This window comes from Aythya ferina (genome assembly GCF_964211825.1).
Source record: "Aythya ferina genome assembly, chromosome: 27".
Taxonomy (NCBI): Eukaryota; Metazoa; Chordata; class Aves; order Anseriformes; family Anatidae; genus Aythya; species Aythya ferina.
In genome coordinates this window covers 4,515,924-4,541,651 of record NC_140310.1, presented here as the reverse complement: position 1 = coordinate 4,541,651, position 25,728 = coordinate 4,515,924, and the positions used below count along the sequence as shown (strand labels likewise).

The following is a 25,728-nucleotide window of genomic DNA, read 5'->3' as shown; positions in this document are numbered from 1 at the left end:
ATACAGAAAAATGGGGAGCTAATAACTGGTGGGTTATTAGCTGGTACATCCTAATCGAGTTCTGGGGTCCTTATACAACAAGGCTATTAAAATTCAGTTCCTACCAGTGCCACCCTAAACTTCAGCTTTCCAAGCAGGAGATGATGCCAGCCGAGCAGAGCAGTGCCCTCCTGTGCCTGAGCAGCGGGCTCCTCTATCAGGCCAGGTGCTGCCCTAAGGCTGTTTCTATTCTAACAACCACCGTGCCCTCCAAGAAACAACCCCGGAGCTCCAGGTTAGAAACAAGAGCGTTTGGCAACGTGAGAACACGTCTGTCCAAGTCTCTTCCAAAAGAAAATTGAGGCAGACGTGCAGAGCTGCCACGTCCCAAGGTCAGCATCACTCCACCAATACACAAACGAAAAAGCTCTTTCTGGTGACCATCGTGCTCGAGATACCTTTCACAATTCCCTACCTAAGCTGCATTAAAAATGCCAGCTCCATCTGCTCACAGCTCAGGAATAAACCGTGGGCTTCCCAGGGACAGACCATGCAGCCCCCTCGGTCACGCTCCTGCCCAGCCAACATTTCTTGCAGCCACCACCCCGCCGTGCCGCCTGCTCGCTGGAGGCTCAGGATGCTTCCTGCAAGCGGGCCTTGCCATTTCCAAATGTAATCAATGCTGACATTATCAGGAGCATGAAGCCTAAGCGCCATTAATTGTTAATGAGGGAAGTTTAGCTTTCGGGTGTTGTAGCTAGCGAGCGAAAAGATGTCTTTGAGCAGGTATTTGCTGCATGAGGCAAATTCTGGGTTATTGGAAAAAAAGAAAAACAACACCGCTACTGGTTCAGGCCCTACCCCCCACCCCATGTCCTAATTTATTTTAAAATAATGAAGGGAAAAGGGAAAAAGTCCTCTAGCTTTCAGAAAACAGTGAAGGAAAACACTGTTAGGGAAAAATCAAAGAGAAAGCTCGAGTTGGTCTGAAAATCCTGCAAGAGCAGCACTGCACTCCCCCAGCTGGCTGACTTGCAGTAGCTAACCAGCAAAGAGGCACAAATATATATATATATTTATTTATTTATTACCTGACTGCTTAAACTCTTCCGTGAGGCTGAAATAAACACAACGTACCTGCTGATTCCTTTCAGAAATCCATTCTTGTTAACATCACCCTTGTTTTGAAAATGTAGCAGGATCTACCCGTAGCACATCAGCATACAAAGTACCCGAGGGACCGGCCCTTCCCCAAAAATCTTACAGTTCGCACATGCAAACAACACGCACAACCAACAACAAACCGTAAGGCCCAGCTACACAGCCTGCAAAGCTGCAAAGGTTCAGCTGAAGCTTTCAGGAAGCACCTAAATTGGAAATCCTTGTTTCTCATGCCCCAAACCCGGCAGCGGAGTGGCAGAGCTCAGCAGGGCTGTTCGGGGATTTTTTTTTTTTCTGTCCTTTGGCGTTTGTGTCCAAGAAGCAGCAAGCAAAGGCTGAGCTCGGTGACCAAAGTCACAGCTCCTGCTCCTTTCCATGGGTGGTTTCCAGGAGCGGTAACATTAATTTAATGCTCAAACCTTCCCTGAGGGTCCCTGCAGATTAACAGAAGGAACAGCAGCTATTTTCATTACATTCTCCTCTGGGGCTTGACACGAACAATGCGGTTGATGCCACTGTGATAACATGCTCACCTCTGCCTGACATGCTGCCGTAGCACATCCTGCTCTATGAACGAGGGCCTCAGGAGAAGACATGCTAGGCTGCTTTTTCATCCTTCAAGAGGCAGCTACAGCACAGTGACATTGCTGTTTTCCAGCTCTGTGAGGGTCTCAAACCATGCTCCCTCGCCTCCCGCTCCCATCCCAGGGAACTGCTTGTGCAGGGTAACAGAACAGAGCCAGGATGCTGGAGGTGACAGCAGGGCACATTTGTACAGCAGAACAGAAACCTCCAGTGCCCACATTTCATCCAGATGTACGCCTAGCTATCCGGTACAGAGGGAATTCCTAGTGAGGTTAAACAAGACAGCATTTCCAGCTCAGTTTGATGCTTTACCAGAGCCCATAAGCTAGAAAAAGTTTCATTTCACTTTTTCCTTCAGCTTCAGCATTTCCACAAGGCTTTGATTTTCCAGGCTCCAGCCTGAGTCCCCAGACAACTACTGCCAGGGAAGGGAGATGAAACATGTTTTTGGTTTTTGTTTGTCTCAAAGCAGCAGATGATTATGAATCACAGTCACATTTTGCAAAGCTAATGAACATAACCGATACGTGCTGGTCCTCTTTCAGATGGCAGGAATTGTGGGAGGAGAAAGAGCATTCAGTGCAAGGTACAGAGCAAATTGTCACAGCAGCTGAATCCAGACAGACTGGATACCGCAGGACTCAAATCACTTGCGTGGATGTCGGATGCTCGTGTTCATCAGGTTAACGCTTTGGAGCGGGCACACTATTTTTAAACCACAAAGACATCATGTGTGCCACACATCACATCTGCCAGATATTCCCACCTAGTACTAGTGTGAGTTCATTTAACCTGGCAGGTGAAAGATGAACTGTGCAGGAATAGCTAACTCTGAGCAGGAAAGGCCTCCTCTCCTAACAAGTCACACCTCCTTACTGACCTTTTGTCTGTTCTTCTGCTTGCCATCCCTGTAGCACCTGTAGCAGACCAGTGTGGAGTTTATTTAGACAACTTCTTTTATTGACCTAATTAAAAAAAAAAAAAAAAAAAAAAAAAAAAAGAAAAGGAAATAAAAACATGGCAGTGAAAGAAAGGGAGAGGAGATGAGGAACACAGTTCTCATGGGTTTCATCCACCAGTCTGCTGTGTTTCTCAACAATTCACTGCACAGGTTCGCCGTATCTCTGTTTTAATGCTTTCCTGGTGGTTTAGGTACTTAACTGTGCCCTTGGTCAATCAGCCCAGGATCACAATATTAATGTCTGAAGACATCAGATAGCCAGATAAATTATAGCTGTGTCAGATGAGACAAGCGCACGATGAGAGTTGGGTATTAAAAAATGTTTAGACAAAGGTGACATTCTTGAAGTGAGGCAGTTATTTTCGAAGCATTTTGAGCAGATCAAGAAAGGGTAAAAGTGGGTTGATAATTACCAAAGTCATGCTGTCGAGCATGTTTGGCTCTAATACCTTTCAAGATTGATGATAGTTTATTGGTAAGAACGGGCGCATTAAACGTGTCATCGGCAAATTTAGTAACCATCAGGGCTACCTCGGGGGGCTGAGGCTTCTCGTTGCTGGTTTCATAGTTTCTGCCTGCAGTCCCCAGCCCAGCACAGCCACTCACGGCACCTCCCTGCTCACAGGGACAGATGCTGCCATGCACCCCTCTCTGGAGAGGCACCACAACCAAACTCCAAAGTATCTTACACAAACAGTTTGTCTACAAATTCCCTTTCTGCTTGGGCCATCTGATAAGACCAGACCCCTCCACTTTCTAACCTGTCCTCAGACACGGAGAATGCAGCTTCCAAACATGCTTTGATCTGCATGTTCCCACGTAAATATGAATTGGCTGAACCTGATCTCCCATCAATCTTGCATCTCCAGTTTGTTCCTCCACTCTTGTTTTCTATCTCAGCACAGCATTATGTTATGTTGTTACCCTGGAGCTGTGGCGTAATCCTTGTTATTTACTTTCTAGTTTCCTACTCAAATCCAGACTTATTTTCCCCTCACAAGTTGCTTGCTTTTTTTAATTTTGCAATTCATTTTCAACAGCTGCAAAAGATTGCCCTGAATATAAAATGCCTGTCTCTAAAGTTATCCACAAATCCATAAACATCTTGGCTGAGATGCAAATAACGTAAGCTTCCTCGCTGCATCTTGTTCAGAGACAAATGTCAGGGGCTGAGGTTGCAAACACCCAGCCCATTCTTCCTCCAGCAGGATGCGTGCATTTGGGTACCACAGCAGGGGAAAGACTGCCTGGGACAAAACCCAGCTACCTGGCAGTGTATTTGCAAAGCCTGCTGTGTGTTTTTTTGTTCTGTACCAGACACTTGACCTCGTGTCCTCTAGAGCAGCCTCTGCTGACTTCAGCAGGTGCTGGTTTGGGTCCTGGGAGCACCAGTGCCAGGAACTTTAGGAGAACAAACCCTGTTCTTGCAAATTTGAAGGCTGGTTTTGCAAGCTTATGAGGTGTAGCTATGTTGGATTGGCTTTAGAAGAGGAATTAAACATTATCTGAACAAAACCTGAGCTAAGTAACTACAGCATTAAGCAGGATTAGAAGTACAGGCCTTTGGAGTTGCAGGTTTAAAGCCAAGTTCAAACCACCTGAACACAGACTGGCCTGGGGCACAAGCCCTGAACACGAGCAGGGGAGTCTGGCACCAAGGCAGATTCACTTTCTAACCAGCAAAAAAAAGACAACCCTCCCCACCAGCCTGTCCCTGAATGCTCTGAGATTGAACAATATGCCTTTTATGCTCCATTTCCACACCCTTCAGATGCGCTTGGTTCTCTTAGCGCCGAGGATGCTGGAGGGTTAACATGGTGATGCTCTCAGCAGGAGGAGGGAGGGGAGACCCCAGGCTTCAAAAACAGCTGCGGGGCACGAGCACTTTTCATAAAAAGCCCAAATTTCCAGAGACACTGGCTTTGAAACGCATTAACATGTGGGTCATGCAATTTGAAACAACTACAGAGCCCTAAAAATGTGAGTTGTCTGCTAATGATCCCTTTTCCAAGCCTCCCCTGAAGTTCTGCCCCGTGCAAAAATGCCAGCTCCAGATCCAAGCTCGAGTGGGGCATCCCTTGGTGCCCCATTTCCAGGCTGCACCATCCCAGCAGGATCTGTGTGCACATGTGAGCACCGTGATATATGGGGCTGAGGCATATAATCGGAGCAACAGTTCAGTCTGCTGATATATTAGTGTAATACTCGGGATGATGCAGGAGTATCAGAACAGGCCCATCTGATAACATGTACGAGTAATTCATCACCAGAATGAGTTGCTTCAATGATGTATTACACGGGAAAAAAAGAATGCACCATCTAAGGGGGGAAGCAGGTCCAGCAGAAGAGGAAGCTGTTTGTTTCCAGGGTGAGATATTCACAGAACCTAAAGGGCTTCTTTGCCACCAAGGCGCTGGCGCTGTGCGAAAACACATGATGAGCATCCACCCTCTTCGTTCCCACCCTCCAGTACAAATCTAGTTAGCTGACCACTGGGAACAAAAGAAACTTCATTTCTTATGCACTAGAACCACAAACCTGAGTGCTGCATTCAAAATTCATATCGAGAATCCCCTCGGATTTCTTCAGAGTGTGGGATCTGCAGTTTAAGCACTTTACAACTTTGCAGATTAAAATAAATTCAATGAAGCGATTTTTAATTTCTTATTCTATATTGATTTGCTTCTTTCTTTTGGCTTTTTGAGCCTATTTAATTTAGTCCAAACTAATCCAGTTGGCTAGTGGGAGGAACAGAAGGGAGGGGAGAAGAGCCTCTTCCCTTATAAATCCAGAGTGGCTTGTGTTCTTTAATATCTGCAGTATATAAGTTCTTTGTATCTATAGAGATGACAGAACAGTGTAATGAGAAATGATTTTGAAGTAGTAATTTAAACCCTATACAATAATGACAGCGAGAGATAAATAATTAATGTTGCACATTTTTTCAGTGCTTTTCATCTCAGGGAGTCTCCAGACTCCTTGCAGTCTTTATAATTGACAAGAATCAATTCACTCAGCGTTCACACATCCATCCAAACAGAACACAGGCCCTGCAAAAGAACATGCGGAGAGAGACTGCAGACAAGGCTGGGGCTGGAAGTAACGAACAGTTCACAGCAGAGGCGGCTTCAGGGACACAGGGAGCTATTGGCCTAACCAGAATTTGGCTGGAACTCACGGGTTGTCATCTGTGGATTTGCAAAATGTGTCACCGAGTGGTTTGGAAAACCCTCGGGTTTGTCTTACTGCTCACCTGGTGCAGGTGAGCTGATAAAGGACAAAGATCCATCACCGAATTGCCAGGCAGAAGGCCAGCCCAGGTGAATCCAACACCACTTGCTGATGTTTTCACACCCAGTGAAAACAGACAGTGCTCAAAGCCTCCTCTAAGAGCTGAGCGCTTGCTGCTCTTAAGCTGTAAGCTGGCACCAGTCACCCCGTGGCACGTTGTGATTTTATTTTTCTTCTTCCTGAGCCACCCTTCCAGTTCAGAAATGCAATTCCCTTTCCCGAGCAGCCCACCTTCCCAGCACACCCAACTTCTACCCGAAGCGCAGCCTGCTGATTCTGGAAGCCTGGTGGGGAATACAGCTGCAGAACAGCAGCAGCATTAGCAATTACTCTCCCCATGAACCAGCGTACAAGAAAGGAACACGTTAAATCGTACACGCTACAAAAGCAGAACCAGCCTTGTTTTTGAAGAGACTCACACAAAACATTTCATGCTTCCCCTCCACCACCACCTTTTTCATGCCTGGAGAGGCAATAATTTCATTAAGTGATTAAGTGCTTTTATTCCTCTGACTCATAGTTCATAAGACATACGAGCATGAATATCAATTAGTGTTTCTTACAGAGAAAATAGGACGGAAAGAAAACATTCCCAAGCAGTGGAGCAAGCATGAGCTCAACTGTCCTTAGCACCCCGGTGTAAATCAACAGCAGCTCTGTCAACACAGCTGGAATACGTGGGGGTAGAACCAGTCCAACACTGGAAGGCACCCCCGCAAGCCCAACTTCAAACTGCTTGAGCAGCTCCACTAGCAGCTAACGGAGCTAAGTCAGGACTAAAACCTTTCCTTCAGGTGAGTTTTAATGCCAGAGTGCAACTACTCGCTTCCCCAAAACAATGGGACCAGCTAGTTCACTTCCTCTCCAAGCTTTCAGACAGGTGAAGCCTCGATGGAAGCTTGACAGAGATGTTTGAGGAATGACACAGAGCAGTGATTGTTTCATCGGTGGGCGAGAGATCCCCGTGCAACTAATCATTTCCAAAATACCTTGAAAAATGGCACATACCATCTTGCAGAATTACTGCTATTGGGATGTTTCCCCACACACACCCCCTGATGGAAAAGAACAGAGTTGGAGCTCAGCTAAAGAGAGGGCTTCAGAAAAAGATGGATTTTGTTTACGATGCCCACCAGCGAGCTAGAGCAGGGCGAGCACAGGCTGCATTTTGCCTGCTGCACTCTGAGAATAGCAACCTCCAGCCTCCAGAAATAGCATTTCATTGCCTCGAGTAGCAGAAGTTTGCACTTTTTTTTTTTTTTTTTTTTAATTAAACCAGCTTGACTGGAAAACATCCATTTATAAAGGAAGTCTCAATGAGCAGAAATTTGCATTTATTGATACCTAAGCATTTTAATTCAGTGCTCTTTGCTCATTTTCAGCTAAAAGCTGCATCATTAGTGCCCTCCCAAGATTTCAATGGCTGAGGCTGTAGCCATCAAGAAACATCCATTAACTGTTCCTCACCCACTACTGTCCTCTTCATTTGAGATTACTTTTCTTAATCGTCCCAGATTTCTTTCCTGGACTTCAGACATTAAGAATTGCAGTAATTAGGTACCTAAATAGAAGGTAGTTAGAAATGGTGTGGCTGATACATTTTAGATTATTTACGTACATCATCATTTCCTGATTGGAAAATGCTTTATTTGAATGTATTTAGAGAAGTTAAACTGCTTAAATTTGATTTAATAAGATAGTAACTTTATGCTTAAAACCTTCCACTAATGGAACACTCCTCGGCGCAGTTTCTGGAAGTTTGATGAATAATAAGGGGGTTTGTCTTAAAGCATTCACATTCCACTCAGCCTGATTTAAGTAACACTTGAATGCAGTTTGCCACTGCTCTTAAATTCCCCTTTGCTAGACCAGAGCTACTCAATTTCACTAGACTGGAGCTGCTTGATTTTAAAGAAAATCAGAATGGAAGTTATTGTGAATCCATGCGATTTTAACTAGCCTTATACCAACCCAGGATAGCACAGTTAAACTGCTGTAAAACTTTAAATAACGTAAGTTCAGCTGTTTTTTTCTAGTGTGGAAACCCCCTGATTTTCCATGGAGCCATGTTCAATAGTTTGGAAATTCAATGTTTCAGTTGCTTCTGCTTCTAAAAAACTAATTGCAAAAAGGGAGCAGCTGAAGAGATAGGAGTTTGATTTTTTCTAATAGGGATCCTACAAGGAAAGGACTAAAATAGATCCTCAAAAGGTGCAGGTTTCTCTGAGCCCTAGAAGCATTGCCCTGGTCTGTACTAAATCCTGTTTTCTCTCACTAGGAAGTAATTTCAATTTCAACAACTGTCAATCAATTACAAAATGGCAAGTTTTAATTACCACTGCATTTTATGTTTTCATTGCAAAATTTATATGCCAGCAACAGCTACTGGACATGAACTTTCATGGAAGGCACAGTACTTTTCTCCTGGGCTTAATATTTATCATCTAGATCAAACAGTTTCAGAAGGTTAAAGGAGGCAGGGTGCCCAGAGACATCAGCTGGACCACATTCTGTATTTGTGATGCCTTGCTTGCCTCCAAGTTACGGCCTTTGGGGATGTAGCTGTAATAAATAATAAGCAACATCTATTTCATTCTTTAAAATGCCTGTCCAATTTCTGGAAGAAACATTCCCACAGTGGAGCTGGTTTTTCTACCAGGCACAAATGAATACGCCCTGAGTCAACTTTGGCTGCCAGAGCCCCGCAGGAGCCGGAGGAAATATTCCACTTACGCTTCTGAAGTTCTGGCTCCAGATGACAAAGAGGCGTGGGAGTTGCAGTAGTTTCATTCAAGCCCACAAGTAAATGAAAATCAGCTTCTAGCCACACGGGTCCTTACACTACACTGAGCAAGCACCGACTGTCGATTCCCCTGTCACAGCACCACGCTGCAGCCTTAACCATGAGGGCATCCTCCAACAAAAGGTCATGCAACTGCAAGAAGAGAAAAACACTTTCAGAGAATAGATGCTGTAGCAGAAAACGTTCAGAGAAGGACACTTGTGTCAGAGGAGAGCCAAAACTGAGGCCACCCACTACAGTACCGCTTACTCAATGTGTAAGCTCAGGAGAGCACCTATTTCTTTTGTAACTATGAGCAGGAAAAGCTGCAGAGATTGAAAAATAATTCCATAAGACCCATCACTCTATTCGTTTTTCAAGCCTATTATGGATGGAATCAGACAAGCTTCCTGAGTGGCAGCAGGGAAGGTAAGTTTGGGCTTGTAATTCAGTATTTAGCAGAGGGTTTAAAGCAGCTTTAGTAACCACTGAACACACGGAACCTTCAATAAGTTGCATCCAGCCAGATGCACGTTTTTGCCTCCTTGCTGTTCTCTCAGCACTGAGGTCTCGTCTCAAAGGTCAGCCTGTAGGAAACCCAAGCCTAGCCAAGAGCTCCTTCAAATCAAGGTAACTTTTTGCTGCATTTCAGTGCGCTTTGAGTTAGGAACCAGGAAACACGGATAGTATTAAACCTGCTCGAAACACCCATGGACAACTGGTGCTGAGCTGCTCTCACACATGCAGGAGAGGAGAAGCACACGGCCAGCTGCAGCATCAAGCCAGGAATCAGAGCCTCCTGACCATCAGCAGCAACCTCCAGCACAGCCTCTGACAAAAGGTTTTACGTGGCATAAATAAAAGATGAGCTTTGCTAAAATCCAAAGGGGCAGATGACAGCCTCTGAGCACTAAGACTTGCCTTGTTGCAGATGTACACGATTATAACTTCCAGAGAGACTCAGCTTTGAGTTCCTCTGGGACACGGGACGAAGCCAGTCGATGATTGTGTCTCCAGCAGGGATCATCCGCTCCTCAGTTTGATCTGTTGTCTGCTCACTTTTCCTTTTAGCGCTTGTGAATGAGAACAGCATGGGTGATGGCCACGGCTATCGAGTGCCACTGATTCGTTTTCATCCCCGTGTTGATTTCATATTGATCAGTGAACTGAAAGACTTAGTCAAATTCTGTCTCGGCAGAACTGTCCCTGATGCTTCTGTTCTGATGTTTTCGAAGAACGCAGAGCTCTTCCCTTCTCTCACGGTTTCTGTGCAGTGCGTGGTGAAACTATTTATCACATAACACCGAGACCGGGCCCCATTTTGCCACTGTACAAGTACAGTAGCAGCAAGGAAGCTCAGAACCAAGGCTTCAGTCCAACAAGAAACATTAATGCAAAAGTCAGGTTTAGAAATATTATCCTTGTCTTGCACATGCAGGATTTCAGGATGGAAAGATGAAGGCTCTTAGCCTTTTTACACTGATGTAGATATGTAAAATTTCAGAATTAAACCCTATCCCCCAGTCCAGTGTCTTAAATGCAAGAAATTTTCCGTTTACATAGATGCACGGCATACACAGTATCTCAGACTGCCTGGAAAGATTGTTAAGATGGTCTGGCATCAAAAACTGTGGGTAAAGAAACAGCTTCCCCATCCCTCCTTCCCAAGGCAAAACCAGCATGAGCAACATTTTGTTTTTTCATCTGCCAGGAGCGGTGATTCTTGTCTCCCAGGGCACTGAGCAGACAGTCGGCTGCTTCCTGGCCAGGTCAGCAGTTTAACGTGCCCTAATAAATATCCCTCCGTTGTCCAGAGTATTTGTGATAAAGGCTAAACGCATGATTTGGGCAGCGATGTTCTTACAAGCCTGTGGCCTGTAAAACTGTCAAGACAAATGCCTTCTTACATTCATTTTCTTTCTTCAAGTTGAGCTAACAAGTAGTTATCAAGGGAAGCAGCTTAGATAACCATTGACTGTGACTGATCACTGGGTGGACCTTCCTCTGTGCCCAGCACTGTTCAATGTTTCTTTTTATGGTTTCTCCCCTGAATGTGAAGACAGGGTTAATTCTAGGAGCTGCAGTAAACACAGGAGGTGAGCTCAGCACCCTACTGCTACAGAGAAGGCACATCAGGAAAATAAAGCTTAGGAGCTTTTGAACACTGGTCCTGTGAAAGCAGCAGCCTGCCAGCAGTGGCCTTGGTTTACTCTCAGAGCTGACAGCACGTGCTCTGGCAACAAATCCTCCTGGCTCCATCTTCTTCCTCCATCTGAAGACACACACCACCAGCAAACCACCCTCGATGTAGCTGAAAGGAAGCAGGCAGTGCAGTGGTTTGTTGGTATGCAGCATGGTTGCTCATCCTGGTGGTTTTGGCAACATGGACACCCTTCAAATCAGAGGATGTCTTTAGCTACCAAATTTATTTGCATCACTCACGAAACGGTTGTCGAAAGGAAACCACTCAGTCCTTACTGACCTGCACTAACTGCCAACAGCACCAAACCCAGGCCCTTTCGCAGTAGCCCGGCTTGAGCCATGAACAGCAGGAGGGAAAAATAACACTTCTGCCTCTAGAAAGAGGTGAACGCAATATACCCGTGCCTGTTTATTACCTGCAGTCTGTTATAGCAGCAATAATTCCAGGTAATATAGACAGGGCTTTTTATTATACAGTCTGAGCAGCCAACAGTTCAGGGTTAACAGGTTATGTACCTGTACCTGTTTATTATGCAGTCTGTTGTATTGCAGATTAAATTGCTTTTTCTTCCTGTGTACAAAAGGACTGAGATTTTACATCTTCAAGCCAAACACCATGTCTTTCACGAGCAATTCATTTCTTCTTGGGCTATCCCCTGCTTTTCCAGCACTTACTTCTTACACCAGACGTGCCTGCTAACTGCTGCTTCTGAAGAAAGAGCTTCGTGTAGCTGTGGTCTCCTTTCTGACAGCTCTGCGATTTTGCTGGCTTAAAGCAACATCATGTCTTCTTGTATCACACTATCTCAATCAAAATGCAGACACGGAATGAATATTTGATGCTGTGAGGCAGCCAAGGACCAGTAACACAAAGCTCGCTGTTTCAAAGGCAGCATCGTTGTGCAAAGTGTGGTTTAGCTACAGCTCCTTTCCTCCCGCTCTTCATTACAGGTGTACCACAGCTTGGTCTTAAAAGTTTGCCGTGGTAGAGAATGAAGTAAACATGAGAGAATAACACATTGCAAAGACAGCTGAGGGCCTGGCCTAACCCAATCCATACCCTAAAAATCTGCCAGCTGAATCCCACCTTTGGGCTGCAGGGGTTTCTTTGACATTAACTTCCATTCAAAGCCAGCTCATTCCGGCAACATCAAATAGGTACAAAATTAGTACAAGAGGGAAGGCGAAAAATCAATTTGGAGTAATTCTGCTTTTACATGATTGTACTCAGTCTTTTTCTACCTGTTATTGCATATTCAATTCCAAGTTTTCAAGGCCTTAAAAAAAAACACTGGTGCTGGAAGGAATTAACTTCCCCTTGTTCTGCTAATAGAGCAATTTTCCACTTGTCACTAAAAATATCAAGGTAGGAGGTGTTTGTAGCAAGGGTTACATGTGAACAAAGGGAATTTGGCACAGGCTGCAGGACACCATTTGTCTGCAAATGTCAAAATTTCATGAAAGAGATTTCCTCCTTTTTCACAGACAAAAGACTCTGTGGCAAAGCAATTCACCTCCAGGTCTCTCTCTATGTTAGAGATGGAAAGAAAATGTGGGAAACCCCACTTACACCACCCGGGAGCTGCAGCCTGCGGGAAGATTAGAGGAATAGCTTCACTGGGCAGGGCTAATCCCAAAGTTCATCCCTTCTGTTCCTGCTGCTCACCTCCAGCAGCCCCAAGCTCAGCTGATTTCTGTAAGAATTCATTTCACTAGTGTCAGAAAACAGCCCACAGAAGAAGAGGTGGGAAAAACCAGCAGTTTGCAGGTCTGAAGGAAAACAACATCACCTCTGCCTAGGTTTCTTCTCCCCAAAACATGGTGGCAGCATCCCTTCTTCCACATCTCTTTATTCATCAAAAGGCAGGGCTCAGTGTAACAGCACTGATTTCAGGCAGCAACGACAGTCGTTAGTCTAACAAAATAAAACCCCGTGCAACTACAGACCTCCGTCTGCTGGACTGATTCCAGGTAACACGTCCCCTCCTAATGCCTCACCTCCACATTCTCCCTGGCCTGTGTCGCAGCGAGTCCTTTAAAAGCAATCAGCCCTGGTGAACTCCTCTGCCTCCTCAGGAATGCAGCAGGGTTCTGAGAGCAGTTCTATCTATATGGAAATGCAGATTTCAAATATATCCGTCCTAGTAATCAAATCCAGAGGAAACAATCCCCTAATATGGAGCTAATAAAAGTTGATTTTAAGTCAGCCTGAAGCTATAAGCAATAAGGAGCAGATTTATAATGGTGGCTTTCATTATTGCTGTTTTTGTTCTTTACAGTCTACACCAGCATAAACCTATCGGTCAGCTCGCTACTGAATTTACCTGCATTCCCTAACCTCCCTTAGCTCAAATCATGCTTCTTCTTCCATTCAAATGGCTCTAAATCTGTCTGCCTACACAGAGAGGTTAGGTAAATCACGGGAACTTTACTTACTTCAATGAGCAGGCGGAGAGGCGAGGCAGGCAGCCTTTCCCCACATCCCCCCGGCCTCACGCTTGCAAACACAAGCCCTGTGCCATTAGAAGGCAGCGCTGCCCCCAGAATTATTGAGCAGTCATCGAGATCCTTTTTTTCAGGTACCAACAAGGCCATTAACTTCAGAATGAAAAACAGTCACTGTAACTGCAAGAGATGAAAACATGAGAAGTCCTGGGCCTTAATATGGCCAAGTGAATTTTTCCTGTTTCCTCCATCCCTCCTTGCCCCCGGGGATCTTTCGCTATAAAAAGCAGCGATCATCTCGTATTGGAAACAGAGTCAATCCCTTCTCGGTGGTGCAGTGAGGTGCTTCCACAAAACCCAGTGGAAGATGTTTGGCGAGGCCAAGCAGTTTACCAAGTGACAAGCAGAAGCCAGTTGAGAGAAACAGAGTAAGTTTTAAAAGACGTGGATAAATCAATCCCGACCAACCCCAGTGGAATCCATCTGTCAGTATATCTAAGAAATAAGCATCCTTCCATCTCACTAAACTCCAGAGGATTAAGTCACCTTTATTAAATCCTTTGTGGGCCATCTATATCCATGGTAAACACCATTTTAAACAAAAGTCACGCCACAAATTATTTTGACCTTTTGATTAAAGGACACTGCCACCACAGCGACTGCTGTATGATTACACTCCAGTCTCTGCACTGACCATCTATTCAGATGAGCATTATCCATAAAATTCACTACGTTACTGAAAACAATTAGTGTCAATCATTAGCACGCTTGGATTTCAAGAGGATCTTTATCAAGACCGAAGAGAGCACAAGCCAGTCTGTCAGTTCAGCTCCTATCTATATAAATTAGCAATATTTTCCTGTAGCAAACCAGGACTACAAAGGCAAATAAAAGCTTATTTTAATCAAGACATAGCACACCTCCTGGGACAGTAACTATCAAACCAGCCCATCCAGGGCCTCATTTCAATCAGCCAGTCGAGGAGTGAAGCTTTTCTGCAGAGCTCACACAGACTGACATAGGACATGCGAGCCTCAATCTCCAGGCCTTGTCTGCTGCAGCTCCGTGTGGCCAAGGTTAAAAACAGATCCTTCCACTTAAACCCTCCATCACACCGCCACCTGGGACTGCAGAGGACCAAGTGTTTTGTCTAAACTGATCTGGGCTGCTCAGCTCCACTTACAGAGGGCTGGAAGGATCTGCCAGGCAGGAAGGTAAGCGTATTGGAGCTGCACCTCAAGAAATGTAGAACCACGTCAGGAATATTAGGGTTGTACTCATTACAGGAACAGCAGGACGATCAGACCCTCTGTCTCCAGGGCTGTCAATCTTCTTTCACTGCCATTAAATTTATTTGAAGAGAGCTCTCTGAAGATGTTAGGCTACGCAAAGTTTCAGCCTGCTGTAGCATAAAGGCAGACATGCTTCTCAACAAAACACTGCTTTTGCACAAAGCTGAGGCATAAAACCCCCAAAATTTGGAACACGTCATTCATAATTATGAAATAGAGCAGCAGCTAGCAATCAATACGTTACTGCATGAACACAGAAACACAAAACTAAAGCTGTAGTGAAACCTCCCTTTTTAAAATGAAAACCTGCTCTTCTGTTTGCCAGCTAGGGCTGCAGAGATCTTGGCTGATATTACAAAATGTCAGAATGGAAGAGGCCATATCCTGCACTGTGGTTCCCAATTTAAGAAAAAGATTTACGATCTCAAGGCCTACATCGCAGTATGGGTGATTAGAGGAGGTGAATGGGAACCTTAGGCTCCAGCAGCAGCGAGTGAGAAAATTCACTTGATTTCCAGGAAAAAGTCAAAATGCAAATTTGGAACGTGAGAAGGCAGGAGCCCGGCCAAGCCTACCCATCCAATTAGGGCAGCTTCAGGAAAGTCTTCCTTTTTTCTCATTTAGATTTGATCATGAGCTGGGAATAAATCAGGGCTACAATGAAGGGAAATGATTTGGTGGAATTCGAAAAGACTTCCAAGAGTTATTTAGAGGCAGAATAAAGACGACTTTATTGGTTAGCAGCTGTGTCAAAGTGCTGAATGAATGCCAGAACTCCCACGTAGACCTGTTAAGGTATTCTGTTCAAAATGACCATTTTTCCAGTGGCTACTTCTATCAAAAAGGTTCACTGACATGATTTTAAAAAGGTCCTTTGGGGAGGAAAAAAGGAAAATCAAGTTTTAAGTGCCATTATTCCACTTTAGCACAGGCAGAAGGGTTTCAGGACTAAGACTTAAAGTAGTTTTAGATCCGTTTCACCTTTTTCCTCCCCAAAATTACTTTGCAAATAGAACAAGGCTGTTAGCAGTTTCAGAAGGAGCGAACAACTTGTGTGGCTAGTTTCCAGGTGCTCGGCACAGCCCCTTCCTGAAGAACTGTGGGCATCATACAGGCCCTAGTGGTATATTCTCCCAAGTTTGTTTTAAATAGAAGCATGCCGGGTGTATTTCCAATATTTCTGGATGCTCTACAACTCCTTACAGGATTTCCCTCAAGGGACAGAGCAGCTAGAAACACGTCAGAAACAGACTCCCCAGGGGAGCAGCATTTCTCTGGCATACACTAAACAATATTTCCTTTTGGCAACACAACAGGTTTGCCTGCAGTACGAACAGGTGAGCCTTTGCGCATGACTCCTGTGTGATGCTGTCAAACCGATGCAAAACAAGAAGCTCCTGTGGTTATTGAGCTTAAAAACACCGACTGATTTTTCAGAGGGATGACACAAACAGAATTACAACGGTGATTTATTTTTTAAGTGGAGGACAGCTGCCAGAAGTCCTCGGTACAGCTATTTCAGTGTAAGAGTTTACTATTTGGACAAGGGAACGGTAGATTAAACTTCCAGCAAACATCTTTTATTGAACATTCACTCGAGATACCGGCTGGGAATGTTCCTAATTTTGCCCCCTCCCTGTAAGGAGGACTTACTCCCCAGAAACACACACACGATTAGAAGCCCAGGTTAGACAGCAGTACAAACAGACCCACACTTTTTTTTTTTGTTGTTTACAGAGGCTTGGTCTCCAGTGCTTGAAAGGACTAAATTGCCTGTAATAATAACTATCAAGAAAGCTCTTTGGGTAATTAACAAAGCTGACATGACAAACAAACCCAAAGAGGTAATTCCCCCAGCTCTAACATGAAATTAATGCATTATTTCTGCCCTTTCAACACCGTAGTCAGAAAAATCCTGTAAGTCAAGGCAGGAAGGTCGACTCCATGACTTCATTGCAGGCAGATCATCAATAAACTATTTGCTGCACAAGGTATGTTTATTTTGTCAATGTGCTGGCTCCCTTTTCGCCAAGGAGTTTCAAATCAATACCCAGCCATTGAGACTTCCAACCTGCTTCGATTTCATAGATATTCCTGTCCAGTGGAAAAAAAATATCAGTGGAATTAAACTGCAAGACCATCCTCCGCTCTGTCTTAACTCGGAATAAACAGGAAAGAGGTGGAAGAAGTTTTCATTAGAAAATCTATCACAGCCAAGAGCACTCTCGTTGGTATCTCCACCTCTCAACACAAACTCCTTCATTAGCTGTCCCCTTCAGCATCTTATGTTCTCAGAGCTGCCCACATCCCAAGCAATCTTTTTTTGCATGCATGCATGAGAACAAGATATGGTCTAGAAGCAGCCTGCCCCAGAAGTAAATGCAGGCTGCATAAAGAAATGGTATGGCAATTTAAACCACGTCTCAGCATTAACTTCTGCCAGAGCTTGCAGAAAGCAAATGAAGCCCACTTACTCATACAAGCACATGCATTTCTGAGAGTACAAAGAAGTGCATTGAGTTGTCCCATTGTTCAGAAGAGCCACTTCCACCAGAACTCAGAAGTTCGGACTCCAGGACAGAAAAGGCGCCCCTTTCTCTGTCCTCTTCAACGATTAAGTCACCCATTTTTCAGGGTGGCAATGATGCTTTGACTGTTTTCTTCTCTAGACTGTTTTTGTTCACTGCAGAACAGGACTCTGCTGTGCCTAGCGCAGCTGCCTTTGTAGTCCCTTACTGTGTGTCTTCAAAGCATCTGAAACAGGCAAAACTTTGGGTACAGACACTGCAAGCAGAGTCATATTCTGTTACTGCCAGTTTAAGATGGAGTAATAAAAGGTTGTTGACTTAGAGCAAGGCAAGCTGCACTTCACTTTATTGGTCTTCATTAGAAATACAAGTTTTAAAAAACCCTAAAGCTTCGAGTCAAAGAGGTTGGCAGGATTAATAAATAAGGGACACATTTTAATGGGGGTGTTGTCAGCATCACCCCTTCTTTTACAAAATAGATGTGACAAAAGACAACATTCTCCCCACCCCTTACTGCATTTCCAATACATTTCAGAAGAGGAATGACTTCCCTAAATCCTGAACTGACATGGCTTCATATAAATCAATCTCCTATCACAGCCAGGAGAGAGGAGGAATAAAACAAAATCTCCTCAGCATCACTTTAATATCAGCATCTAGCCTGATTGCTTGTACATTCATTTAAGATAAGGTTTCCTAGCAACCCCAAGGATTTGTAATTAACATTGGGTTTTGACAAAGACAGGTTTTACATCCCCCAGTTTTACCTCTAGCTATAAACTGCATATAGTTACAAAACTGAGCTCGGTTTAAATAAAACATCTTGGAAGCAGTTTAACATTTAAATAGTGGAGACACTCCTTCAGGTGGCAAACCTGACTTAAAAATGATGTTCTAAAATAGCTCTTTTTGGTCCCACATTGTAGCAATACCTTGCTGGGCTATTTCAAGTACACCAGTGTGGTTTAGATAAGCCAGGGAGATTTGAAGAGCATGAATCTTAGTCGCCAATGCAGTTCCAGCACTGTGAGAGTCAAAATTAGATCTTTTGTTCTATGACAACAGCTAAGACTAAACATCCCTCTTCTCCTAGACTCAAGTATTACAGCTTTTGCTGTTTACTGTTATTCACTACCAATAACAATGAAGTAAAATATCCACGTAGTATCATTATTCTAATGCCTACAAGGATAGGAGATGCAGTTACTAGCCATCACGCTGCTTGAAGGAGCCAAAAGTTATCAGTGCCATTACTCAGCTTAGTTTTACGATTATTGACGTTGGTAGCATTAAATCCTAACTAGTCAGCTACAAAGCCTATGGTGAAAAGCATGAAACACCCATAAGCGTCATCCTAGAGGTGAATCTATGTTACATGCACAGAGCTAAAGCCTTACTAAATAAGACAAATGGCCCCACCAGCATCTGAACAGCTAACTGCATTAAGGAAATATAAAACTGTCTCTAACAATGACAAATTCCTCACGCAGCTTCAGCAGCACAGCTGGAGCCCCCACCTTCCTCACTCCCTTTCCTGGCCAACACTGAAAGGAGCAAGCCAGCTGTAATGCCAGGAGAAGTCAAAGCTGTTAACAGAAGGCAAGAGCGAGTGATATATTGGCTAGGAGAAAACAGGAAAAATCTCAGCTTAACAGTGTGTTACTTACAAGCAATTGAAGTCACACTTCTCTTAACAAGCCAACAGGAGACCCCCTGAGTAACAGCATTGTTCCTGAACAGAGGGTCACAGCCTTGTGTTAGGGGACAGGCAGTGTAGGCTCATGGCAGAATGGAGACAGAGTCCAGATGTGAGGCACCCATGGCTGACAGAGGACACGGGAGAGAGAGATGACCATGACAAGCAGGAAGGTATGTTTTCTGTACCATGTTTTGAAGCAATAATGTGCTTCTAACAGAAGTTATACAACTGGATGAAAGGAAATAGCAAAGGCAGCAGCACTAGATAAACTTGTATAACCTAACATTACCACTGAAGTTGCAGAAATGAGATTTTTGATATTGCTAAAATTTGCACAGAGGAAAATCTGAACCTCAGCAACCTGACCCTTTGTTCCTGCACTCTGAGCATCATCTCCCTTTATCCCTTTGCATGTGTTCCTACAGAAGTAGTGACTGAGAGTGCTCAAACCCAGACAAGGCCGTTACTTGCCATCTTCTCTTCGTCTAAAAGAGATTCACAGCTGCTCCATCCTCCCTGATGTACAGGCTTCCTCTGGTTCATTGGGGACCCATCTGCTCTGAACAAGACACAAGCCATACAAAACAAAAACCATGCTCTGTAGAGTCACACATTAATGTGAAGCTCAAGACCCACTGTGAGCCGCAGCTCTCTATTTATTCCCACCCACTACATAGGCAGTGCTGTGGTGACAAGAGTGTTAACTGGAAAGAGCTGAAAATGTTTTACACCAACACGTTTCAACTGGCTGAAGAGGGGCTTGGACAGAGCTATATGCTAAAGGAATAGCTTACTTTGCCTTAACAAAACATTCACATTTGACGTTGTTTATGTTCTGAAACACTGTGTGTGAACAGTTGTGGAACATTACACTAATATTGACATACCAGCTATACTTCTATCTGAAATACTTTTACTGAAGTCATAATATTGCCATTTGCCCACAGAAACACATTGGTTTTCCTTATGAGAGCTTTGAATTTCGCTTTTTCTTTCAAGTGAACTAAGAACCAGCCAAAAGGAAACTACTATGTACATATATTTTTTATCAGCAGTTATATTTGAGTCCTCGGTAGCTTTTCAAGTATTTTGGGGTTCTCATTTTCTGAGTTCCTCCTGCCCCATTAAACTAGGGGATTTCCACAATGATAGAAGTCTTTCCCCAGCCACTTCTATTGCAGATTGTCCTGCTTTAGATCACCTCTCCATAGGCTGAAGTGGCAAAACCCAGCAATAATCAAACACTTTTTTTCCCTTTCAAGCACTGTCATAGACTCTGGGTCAATTAGGACTAGCAAAACAAAAAAGACAGGTAAAATCAGAGTGACAAAGTCAAGCTTGGTGCTGTATTAAAGCATGAGATAAAGCTCAGATGTGACAGGATTTTTAGACTAAATAACCTGCTCATCTGAGAGCTCTTCCACGTCTTTAGCTTGATCTTTTCTGTTCATATAGAGTAGGCTGCAAAGGTCAGGAAATATCAGATAGAGAAATGAGCTCTTACAATCTTTACTATTCCCAGGACACCAGGAAAAGGTAGCATCTTTCTGCAGTCTTTGGCACAACAAGCTTTTCAATAGTCAGCTTAGACATTTGAGTAACTCAAAATCCCTGTTGCATAGCCTTTGAGTTGTATAACCTTTGTATTGACAGTAGATTTTCAAGGTTGTTTTGAGGGGTTTTCTTCCCTCTCCCCTCCACACAAGCCGCCTGCATAGCTCTGCTGCTAAAAGGTTGCCGACAGTACTCAGCTTTAGAAATTGATACAGCAAAGCCTCCTACTTCTTTCAGAATATAAGCAGAAAAAGATTATTCCCTTCCTTGGAAGGAAAAAAGTAAGAAATTTGAATAAGACTCATCTCTCAAGCAGAGCCCCCTTGGCCTCATTTAGCACCCTGAGAACTTCAGGATTAAAGATGCCCTGGAGCCACACTACACAGTACCTCAGCCATAACACACCGCATCCATAAATTCTATTTTAATAGTATCCAGACACTCTACTTTTTAAGCAGGAGCCAGGTTTCCAGCCAGCTGAGATCCCACAGCTCCTGAGCCCATTATTTTTGTTGCTACTTACCGAAATGCCTCGAAGAACAAGAAGAAACACAACCGGGCACTACCACCACAAGACCTTCACCTGAGCTGCTTCAGGACCCTCCGTTGATCAGAGAAACCCCCTTTGCCTCACACAAGAAGTGGCAGCTTTTCTCCTTACCCCTTCCCTCATTTTTGAGTGCTTGAACTACTGCCCCTTTTCTAAAGCACACAACTTAAATATCGATGGGGATACTTAAGACGTTAATTATCAGGGTTGCAGGCCCAGCACAGGTCTCAGGCCCAGTACTCACCCATTCACCATTTCCCTGCTGGACAGTGGCAGCTGCAACACTCCGTTGATGCCATACACTAGATTATTTCACCTTAAAAATAAAACGAGCCTGCTCAGTTGGGCACATTTTCCCTCAGAAATCCCTGCCTTCAGCACCCAGCTGCCCTCGAACCCACAAAGCCGTCCCTCACCCGAAGCGGCCGTGCCCAAGCAGTGCTCCCCGCCCTGGAGACAGGGGGGTTTTGTTGTTGTGGATGTTTTTTCTTGAGTTATTCTGTGTGTTTTGGACAATGCTGTGGTGAAGCAGTGTGGGCAGAGTGTGTGCTGGTGCCTCTCCTCCCATGCGGAAGAAGGGAAAAGGGGTTTTAAGCACAAGCTCTGAGTCCCACCTCAAAGTGATCCCAATGGTGTCTCTTGATTCTTGCCCTTAGTGGCACTTACGTCTGGCCTGCTGGGGCAAGTCTCTGGGGTTTGGTCCTTAAGCTGCCCCTGTCCCCCATATGTAGCTGGGGGATGCCTGCATCCCAAATAGCGGCCAAACGGAGCTGTTTGGGCCTGTCCTGAGGCATGTGGTTCGGCTTCCATCAAGCACCAAGAGGGTGCAGAGAAAGGGGGAAAAACCCTCAGGCTTTAAAAAGTGTCATTGTTTGCCCTTTGGATCGTTCTGATGTATTATTTTATTTCATTTGTTGTTTTTATCATACTCCAACCTGGCATACTTCTCAGCATCAAAGAACATTGCTTTATTGTGACATTTTCAAATGAAAACTACATGGCAGTAATAGCTTTCTAAAGAGCATTCATTTAGCCTGGCAACATTTATATGTGGCAGGGAGAAGAAGAAGGGGAGAAAGCCCAACTCTGTGTAAAACTGGTGCTTTGAGCAAAACTCTGTGATGATTATTTAGCAAACAAGCTCCCCTATTAGAATGGCAGAGAGGAAGATTGCATATCTAGACTAAATTACACTTTACAGGGAGATGGCACAGAATGGCTTTCTGCTGAGGTTACACTTAAATTATAGCTGTTGCTAAAGCAAACAGCTCACAGTTTATATGTGAATTTGAATTATGTATCCGGCAGGCAGTATGTTTATGGAAAAAATAAAGTCAAGTCAATAGATTACTAAATTGCTACCACATTCGTAAAGGACAAAAATAGCTATAGTAGTAGGACATCAAAAACGAGCCACAAACAGGCATTATTCACCATTGTCCACGATTCTTGAGAAGAACAGCTTGGCTCTTGAACACCCCTGGAATCGTTGCTGATGATTGATTGAACTGTAAGGTAACTAGAGAAATTTCTGACTGAAGGGAGTACATAATGTTTCATCTGTGACCCTTCACACCTTAAAAATGGTTGTCCAATGCTTTGGGGAAATGCATTCTTAGGTGTACAGAGCATGGTGGTGAATGGTTCTGGTAGGAAGTTCCTCCTCACTTGTGTGTTCCATCTGTATGGGCTCCGTTCTCAAGAAAAGTGGATTTTTTTTTTCTCCTGTTCCAAGGAAATTCTGTTATTTTTTTCCCCATTGTAATTAATGTGGGTGGAACATATAGAGTAATGAAGATCCAAGTGGTATTGTTTTATCATTAGAAAGGGAGAGGTGTACAAGTCAACACCTCTCTGTGTTGTAGTCTGAATTATCCTGAGTAGTCCTGGAAAAGACCAAGTATTCATGTACTGTGTATTTACTATGTCCTGTCTAATTGTTTTTAATTAGAACTACAAGCCTTAAATTCGTGATCTGGTAACTAATGTTAGGGTCATTGGGATGTTCCACTCACCAACCTTTCTATTAGAACCAAAATAAAAAGATAATGCAAGATTCAGTCAAGCATCTTCTGTGTAACATTTCAAGCTGTCACTTAATATACAAAACATTTCTGAGCAAGGGAGATTTTTTGTACTCCCACCCTTTTATTCCTTTGTGATCACTTCCCTAACAAGGCCTTTGACAGCAGAACATGGCTTCTGACTTGTGATCAAAACTGCAATTCAGTTCCTCCCCTCATTTCTCCCTTCATTCCCCTTCCTTGTGCAATGGAAGCCATCAGGTTATACTTAATGTCTTCACTAAAAGACACTGGTTATCAAATAATTATTTCTGCTACCATTTTGTCAACCCTTTAGTACACCAGCATCAGGCTTAACCTAGGAGTTAAAAAAAAAAAAAAAAAAAAAAAAAAAGGGATGGGGGGGAAGAAAGTGTTCAAAATGTGTAGTAAAACTATTATAAAGCCCAGAATTGAAAAAGATGAGAATATGACTGGTGTGAAAAGAATCATCTTGGGAACTTCTGATGATCTTTTAGTAAAAGCAGCAGTGACACATACTGTAAGGCAGCAGAGCTTCTGAAGAGCTAGAAATGTGTGCATGTGCATCTTGAAATACTTTTAAAAACATTTTTTTTTCATAAAGTTAATAATGAACTTTCAAAACAAATCTCAAAAATGGATCATTAAGCATTGAGAGGGTTGAAAAGCTCTTAAGTGTTGAACATGAAGCTATCAATGCTAAATCCTTGAAAGTAAGGGCAAGAAATGGAAGATGGAAACTGTCCTAAATATTTTCCTGTACTGAAATGTAATGGCCTACCCTTGAACTCTGAGGGAGACATGTAAAATGATGCACTAGATATTTTTCCCTGTCCATAAGTACCAGCTTCATATAAAGTGCTTCTGAGAGTGAGGAACTGCAGCTGCTGAGCAAATGGAGAACCATGAACCAGAGGCAGGAGAAAGAAAATGGAAACCTGAAAGCATATTTGGAATGTAAAGGCTGATGCTGTGTGGTTGGTATAATGGTAGAAAATGAGGTCCTTCAGATATTTCAAGCATGTGGATGTGTAAGATACTTCCACAAACTTTACAATAGTAAGTTCTTCTTCAACAAGAAGTGACAAAGAGAGGGTACGTAAAAAGAAGAAAAATGGGGAAAAAAATGAATGAGTAATAACTACTGCTGTTGTTCCTGAAGGAAGTCTTTTCCCTTAATTACGCATCATGTGTGTGTTTATGAAGCCAAAAGGTCCTTTAATTTGTTCTAATACAATTCCACATGATATGAATGAAGCTCATGGAATGTCTCCTGGTAGTTGTGGCATCTTGTGTGCCGAAGTGACCTGTTACACACTGACTTTCTGACGTGGAGGTAGAAATAAGGGGAGCTTGTACACAGCTTCACTAAGGCTCCTCTGAAGAACTGGAGTGTGAGACCATTTGCCTATGAGCTGCACCAGAGTGAGCTTTCTTGAGATCTTACATCTTAATTGGCTTAGGATATAACACCAGAGAATAGGTCAGAGGGACAGAGCTATTTGTCAGACTTATTACTAACACCAGGCAGGTTTAGTGCGTAGTCCTCCCGGGGAGGAAACGCGTTCTGTGTATTGAGTGTGGGAGAGAGTGAGTAGATGGAGTTGGGCAGTAAATCTAGAGATAAATGACTCATGAAGATGGAAGCAGCCCATAACTTGTTCATGCATAACAGAGAAAGGTTGAGATAAATAAGGGAATAATTTTTTTTTTCCTGGGAAATGTAGGAATTGAGAGAAATAGGTGGGGGAGATGGCGTCTCAGCAGACTGTGACAAGAGTAGCTCATGCAACGAAGCATTAACAATGGCCAAAAAGTGAAAATTAATCCTTTGTCTTGGCATTTGCTAGTGTGTTGAGATACAGCCAGCAGGAGTCCATGTGTGGACTTAAGCTTAAATTCACAGCACATTTCTTTCGTGGAAATGATTCCTGATTGGCATCCAGGAGGGCTGGGTGCAGGCCCTGTTTCTTCCCCAGATCTGGGTCAGCTGGGGGGAAGGACAGAAGCAGCACCTCCAAGCTCCCCACCTCCATTTTTCTGGTCTTAGGTGTGTTTCCTGAAAGAACAAAATTCAGCAATAGTGCATGTGTGTCTGTCAGTGTGCCTTCAGGCCTGGGAGAGTTCCTTACTGTGTTCGGATATTGCATCTAGAGCAATGGGCTCAGACTCTTTGGGGAGATGCTAGCTCTTAATGAAACATAAATAAGAATAAAGATGGATTGGTCTGGATTTGGGGCAGAATGTAAGCAATAACCTTATAAAGAAGCACTTGGGATTGTGGCAGTAATTCCTGAAGAATTAAATTCACACCTCCTTAACTTTCTTGGTTTTGTTGAGAACTTGCCTGTTGTTGTATTACCAGTGAAGAATTAACTCAAGGTGCTTATTGTATAAGCCAGTATGATGTTTCAGGGTGCAGTTGTGTTGTGATTCATAATGCTTTGGTCCCAGATGTTGTAGAATAACTGATATGCTGTCATGAAACAAAATACAGGTATATATCTTACTGAAAAAGCTATGAGCAAGTGCAGTCATCTTTTTATATATGCATGAACAGAAGTGCTGTTGGAAACTGCCAAATGATGTTGCATTGAAATACAATTTTTTTTTACTAGAAGTCTCTCAGAAAACTTTCATTAAAATACTAAGAA

The 25,728-nt window shown here is 43.6% G+C and overlaps 1 protein-coding gene across 1 annotated transcript in view; it reads right to left on the bottom strand.

Annotated features, from left to right (window-relative positions):
* The window catches only part of UNC5D (unc-5 netrin receptor D), a 323,527-nt gene extending 302,158 nt beyond the window's left edge, over positions 1 to 21,369 (bottom strand). The window contains exon 1 of the mRNA XM_084499193.1: positions 21,274 to 21,369. The gene's annotated coding sequence lies outside the window, so the exon portion shown is untranslated. The remainder of the gene's footprint in view (positions 1 to 21,273) is intronic.
* Positions 21,370 to 25,728: the final 4,359 nt, after the last annotated feature.